Source organism: Nicotiana sylvestris, chromosome 4 (assembly GCF_000393655.2).
Source record: "Nicotiana sylvestris chromosome 4, ASM39365v2, whole genome shotgun sequence".
Taxonomy (NCBI): Eukaryota; Viridiplantae; Streptophyta; class Magnoliopsida; order Solanales; family Solanaceae; genus Nicotiana; species Nicotiana sylvestris.
Genome location: NC_091060.1, coordinates 61,592,746 through 61,599,410, shown reverse-complemented (window position 1 = coordinate 61,599,410; position 6,665 = coordinate 61,592,746).

The following is a 6,665-nucleotide window of genomic DNA, read 5'->3' as shown; positions in this document are numbered from 1 at the left end:
TAAATCAATGAAAGATAGGTAAATTTCTTTAACTCAAATGTAGTTTCATGAAAAGCCTTTTTCAATAATTAAGCAGGTAAATTAGCAATCAATTATGAAAAGTAAACACATAAAGGCTCGCCCCTCGGGCACAGTATCAACAAATTTGCCCCTCGGGCAACATCTCAGAAAAGTACCAGCCCCTCGGGCAATCACATAGAACAATATCAGCCCCTCGGGCTCAATCTCATATCACAATGGGTACACGTGCTCACTAGGGGTGTACAGACTCTTGGAAGGGCCCTTTACGGCCCAAGTGCAATATCAATCCACCTCGTGGCATCATTACTAGGCCCTAGGTCTTATATCAATCAAGTCACCTCGTGGCGTACATATCTCAGGCCCTCGGCCTTATAATCATCATCAAATGTTTCCTCACAACATAGGCCATCGGACTTACTCAGCCAAAAATCTTCACAAGCCACTCGGGTAGTAGTAAAACATGTTTATCAACCCAAAATATCATTTAAAAGCTCATGTAAGTGTTAAAACAGAGTAAACAAGGCTGAGTATGAAAAATAGTGAAATATGACATGACTGAGTTCAAGTAGAAAGTCAAAACATTGAGGAAATACCAGTAAAAATTCCCAAAGGGTTCAAATAGTTGGCACAAGGCCCAAATATGGCATTCATCCCAAATAATGATGATAACAAATAGATTTCACTCAAATACGCGGTAAAATCATCAATCGGGATGGACCAAGTCACAATCCCCAATAGTGCACGACCCTACGCTCTTCATCAAGTGTGTGCCTCACCTCAATATAGCACTACAATGTGCAATCTAGGGTATCAAACCCTCAGAACATCATTTATAATCATTACTCACCTTGAACTGGTCAAATCTCTAGCTCGCGACCCCTTTTCCCCTCGAATCGTCCTCCACTCGCGTCGAATCTATCCAAAATCAGAACGAGGACGTTAAAATATGCTAAGGAAACGAAGCTCAAGCGAAAACAATCAATAAATGACACAAATCCCAAAATTACCAAAACCTGACCCCCGAGCCCACATCTCGAAATTCGATAATTTTTACATCAATTGATTCCTTATCTCCCCACGAGTTCATACATATCAAAAGTTCTGAAATCCGACCCCAAATGGTCCTTCAAATCCTCAATTAAAGGTCTAAGTTTCCAAGCCCTAGTTTCCCCCCAATTTTCACCCTTAATTTCCATAATTTCTAGCTCTAATCCATGAAATAATAGCATAGGAACGAGTTTTAGGTCCAAATTCCTTACCTCAATGAAGTTCCCTTGAAATCCCTCTTTCAAATCGTCCAAAAAGCTCCCAAGTCGGGATGAAAATGGTGAAATTAGCTAAAATTCGCAAAAGCTACTATTTATACCTTCTGCCCAGACCTTTCCGCATCTACGGTCCAATAACCGCATATGTGGTTGTTCCTCCGCTTCTGCGGAAATCACTTAACCAGCAAAACTTGCATCTGCGATCACATACCCGCATCTACGGCATCGCAGATGCGGTCACACTAACCACTTTTGAGGTCGCTGTTCACCAGGCTCTTTTTCGCTTTTGCGACGGATCTCCCGCACGTGCGGCGTCGCACCTACGTTCCCCAATCCGCAGGTGCAGAAATACCAAAAGCAGCAACAGTTTAACAGCTGCAACAAAATCCAAACTTCTCCGTCAATCACCCGAAATCACCCCGAGGCCTCCGGGACCACAACCAAAAGCACAAACATATCCCAATACTTTATTCAAACTTGTACCAATATTCAAAACACCTCAAACAACATCAAATCGACCTAAACACATCGGATTCAAGCCAAACTTTCAAAAATCTTCTGAATTATGCTTTCGATCAAAAACACAACCAAACCACGTCCGAATGACCTGAAATTTTAGACACACATCCCAAATGACACAACGGAACTACTGCAACTCTCTGAATTCCATTCTGACTTTTATATCAAAATCTCGCCTACCAACCGGAAATCGCCAAAATATCAACTTCGCCAATTCAACCCTAAATCTACTCCGAACCTCCAAAACTCATTCCGATCACACTCCTAAGTCACAAATCACCTCCCGAAGCTAAACGAACCATCGAAACTCATATCCGAGCCCTCTAACACATTAGTCAACATCCGGTTGACTTTTCTAACTTAAACTTCCTTAAAAGAGACTAAGTGTCTCAAACCTTACCAAAATCATTCCGGATTCGATCCGACCAACCCGATACCACATAACATGGATAAACAAAGCATAAAGAAGCAAAAATGGGAAAAACGGAGCGGTAACTCATGAGACGACTAGCCGGGTCATCATATTTATGCTTTCTTGCCTTACATACTCGGTACTTTATTCGTACTGATGTCCCTTTTGCCTTGGGATGCATCGTTTCTATCACGACCCAAAATCAACTATCGTGATGGTGCCTATTATGGAACTAGGCCAGCCTCAACTCAACAACCCAGCACAGCAACAATAAGTTTGAAAACATAAACAGAAGCATTTAACAATTAAAGAAAACTGTTTGAAACATAAGAAATCCCAAAGTGCGATACAATCCAGCCCAAAATCGGGATGTCACTAAGTACATGAGCGTCTATTCGGAATACAAGCCACTATAGTATATAAGGATAATATCTGAAATACATCAAATGATAAAGAAGGAGAGTCAATGCCTATGTACGTTGTGCAGCTACCTTTACATTCTCCAAACTCTAGGGCCTCAATCAGCAACCGTCGCCGTGAATAGAGTCACATGGATCTGCATACAAGGTGCAGGGAGTAACGTGAGTACACCAACTTAGTAAGTAAGAAGTCCAAACTTTGGACTGAAAGGTAGTGACGAACTCAACCGCAACAGATATAACAGAAATAAATGTGCAGAAACGTAGGCATGCTTTCAAGTACATTGACAGCTCAAGGCAATAAAGTAAATACAGATCTGAACAGTGAAAGGTATACAACTCAGCTATCTCTACATGCGAATGCACAGACTGTATGAAATGCATCATGTACTCCCACTCTCAAGTGCTCAACTACTCGGTATTGTACATGGACATCCAGCCCGGGGAAATCCATCCCGGAAAATATACAACATTGACTGTAAGTCACCTAGTATAGAGGAAAAAGGGAAATCCAACCCTGTGGAGAAATCCATCTCCAGCTATCAAGTACTTCGGACAAATCCATGTCCAAGAAAATCCATCCCTCAATAATATCATCCGCGCTCACTTGGGGTATGTTACAGACTCTGGAGGGGCTCTTACAGCCCAAGCGCTATCATAATTATCAATATAACTGTTGCGGCGTACAGCCCAATCCCATAATTGTCACTCATAACTAGGCTCTAGGCCTCACTCAGTCATCAATCTCTCCAGTCTCACCCATGGGCTCACAATGTCATGAAAACAAACCCGGAACAATAATATGATGAATCAATAACTAATTGATACTAAGATATGATATAAAATGCATGAACATGACTGAGTACGGAATATTAATGAAAATAGTGAGATGAAAACAAGAAACGACCACTAAGTGTCCCAACAATACCGGCATAAAACCTAAACATGATATCTAGCATGATTTACAGCTCAATTACTTAATCACATGATGAAAACATGGATATCAACAGTATAGAGTCACTAAACGGTGCCATGGAATCACCCATGTCACAATTCTCATGGTGCACGCCCGCAAGTCTGTCACTTGGCATGTGTGTCACCTCAATACCAATCACATAACACAAAATTTGGGGTTTCGAACACTCAGAACCAAGTTTGGAAGCGTTACTTACCTCAAACCAAGCAAAATCCTACTCCGCGATGCCTTTGCCTATTAAATCGGCCTCCAAACGTCCCGAATCTAGCCACAACCAATACAATTCGATCAATATAGGCTAAAGGAATCAATTCCACAAGGAAAATACCAAATTATATCCAAAAATCTTAAATTAGCTCAAACTTGGCCCCAGGGCCAACGTCTCGAAATCCGACAAAAGTTATAAAACCCGAAAGCTCATTCACTCATGAGTCTAACCATACCAATTTTACTCAAATCCGACAATAAAATCCCATCCAAAACCTCAAAGTTCCATCTCAAGAACACTTCCACTTTTTCCTCAATTTTTCACCTCAAATCACAAATTGGATGATAAAATTAAAGATATAATCATGGGATTTAACTAAAACAAAGTGAGAAACACTTACCCCATTTAACTCCGCAAAAATCCCTTTAAGAATCGCCCAAATATGTGATCTCTATCTCAAAATATGAAAAATGAGCTCAAACCCTCAATTTTGAATTTAACATTGTCTGCCCAGATTTCCTTCTTCGCGAACGCGACCGTCCTCTCGCGTTCGCGTAGACCAACTCAGACTGCCTTTACGCTTTACTCTTCACAAATGCGACAACTGATTTGTGAACACGATGCTTTACCATCTCAAACCTTTGCGAACGTGACCCTCACCTCACAAACACGTAGACCAAAGACTTGGGGTCCCCAACTGCCTCACTCCTCTTCGCAAACGCAACACCGCTCACGCGTTCGCGATACACGTACTGGCCTACCCTTCGTGTTCGCGAATGCGTAGAACGAAAATTCACCATCTTAGAAACACTCTTTATGAACGCGAGGCCCCTCTCGTAAATGCATAAGATGCAACTAGAAACAATTACAGCAGCAGATCAGTTATCTCACCAAGGCCAAAAATGATCTGTTAACCATCCGAAACTTACCCGAGGCCCTCGGGACCTCAACCAAACATACCAACACGTCCCATAATATCATAAGAACTTAGTCAAGCCTTTGAATTACTCAAAATAACATCAAAACACCAAATTACACCTGTATTCAAGCCTAAAGAACCTCTAAACTTCCGAATTTCACAAACGATGCCGAACCCTACCAAACCACGTCTGAATGACCTCAAATTTTGCACACAAGTCAAAAATGACACCACAAACCTACTCCAACTTTTCAAAATCTAATCCGACCCCGGTATCAAAATTTCCACTGCCGGCGAAAATCGCCAAAATTCTAACTTTCGCCAATTCCAACCTAATTCTACCACGGACCTCCAAATCACATTCCAAGCACGCTCCTAAGTCCAAAATCACCTAACGAAGCTAACGGAATCATCAGAATTCAAATCTGGGGTCGTTTACACATAAGTCAATATCCGGTCAACTTTTCCAACTTAAGTTTTCAATTAAAAGACTATGTGTCTCAATTCACTTTGAAACCACTCCGGACCCAAACCAACTAACCCAGTATATCATAATATAGTTGTAGTAAAAAAAGTAGCAAGAGATGGGGGAACTGGGATATAACTCTCAAAATAACCGGTTGGGTCGTTACAGTTTCATGCTCGCAGGTCCCGATAGATAGGTTGACAGTCCTCCTAGTAGGCTATCAACTCACCGTAAGGTGTTGGTGCACTCTACTTGCTCCAAAGTTGCCTATTTGGTCAATATAATTTGGACATATTTTGTTTGGTATGGTAGGGCACTATCCCAGCCTTTTTTATGTTTATGTATTCTTAGAGACTTGTAGACGGATGTCATGTATATGGATACTTGTATGGCCCTGTCGGTCTATGTTTTGAATATACAAATGATCATGTAGTCCTTACTCGTATGTCACATGTATAAGTTTCTATATCATGTTGGGTCGTCCTATGCCTAGCATTCCCTTATGTTTTATTCTGGTAATTTCATGATGGCCTATTTACCCATGATGGTATGATAAGAAAGATATGTTATGTTAGTACTCGGTTGAGTAAGGTATCTTGTGCCCGCCGCGGCCCTCCGATTTGGGTCGCGGAAAAAGTGATATTAGAGCAGTTCTATCCTAGGGAGTCTACAAGCCGTGTCTAGTAGAGTCTTGTTTATGGGTGTGTTGTTCGCCACACTTATAAGCAGGAGACTACAGGAAATTTAGGACTGTCACTCTTTCTTCTTACTCTAAATCGTGTGGTAGAGCTCAGTTGTAAGAATTCAAACTCCTAAATTTTATTTTATTCGTAATACAATGATACCTACATCTAGAAAGATAGTTGGTAAGAGATTGAATGTGGCTGTGGAAGAATTGAGTCAGAAGAACTCGATTTTGCATCATGCTTACGATGAGTAAATGTGAGGTGTTCAGCAGATCATGTGTGTACTAAGACGTGTAAGCTTCTTGATAAGGAACCCTAAGGCATGAATATCTATCCACTTATATGGTAAAAAGCAATAAGAGAATCAGAAGGTAGATACAACTTTCAACAAGTAAAAGAAGCAAGGTGAAGAAGGGTACGTGGTACTCAGTTAGTGAAGATTATCAGTATTTACAATTCAGGCAGAGAAATATAAGCATTATAAGTTACTTTCCACAGTAACAGAGGTATGCACAATTGGCCACACACATCTTAGTTATGCCCTATGGGAGATAACATATATAGTTTAAGCAAAGGATAGGATGTCAGGATCCAGTTAGGGTTAGAGTAACCCAAAATGGTGGATTGAGCCAGGGGAGCTAATAGTGAAACAATGTTTTGTTGAAGTTTTTAGAATAATGTGATGGATAGAAATACTAGCAGGAGAATAAGAAGAGAGTAAATGAAGCATTATGAGTAAGGTATGATAAATGGGTGAACAGGAAATCAAAATAT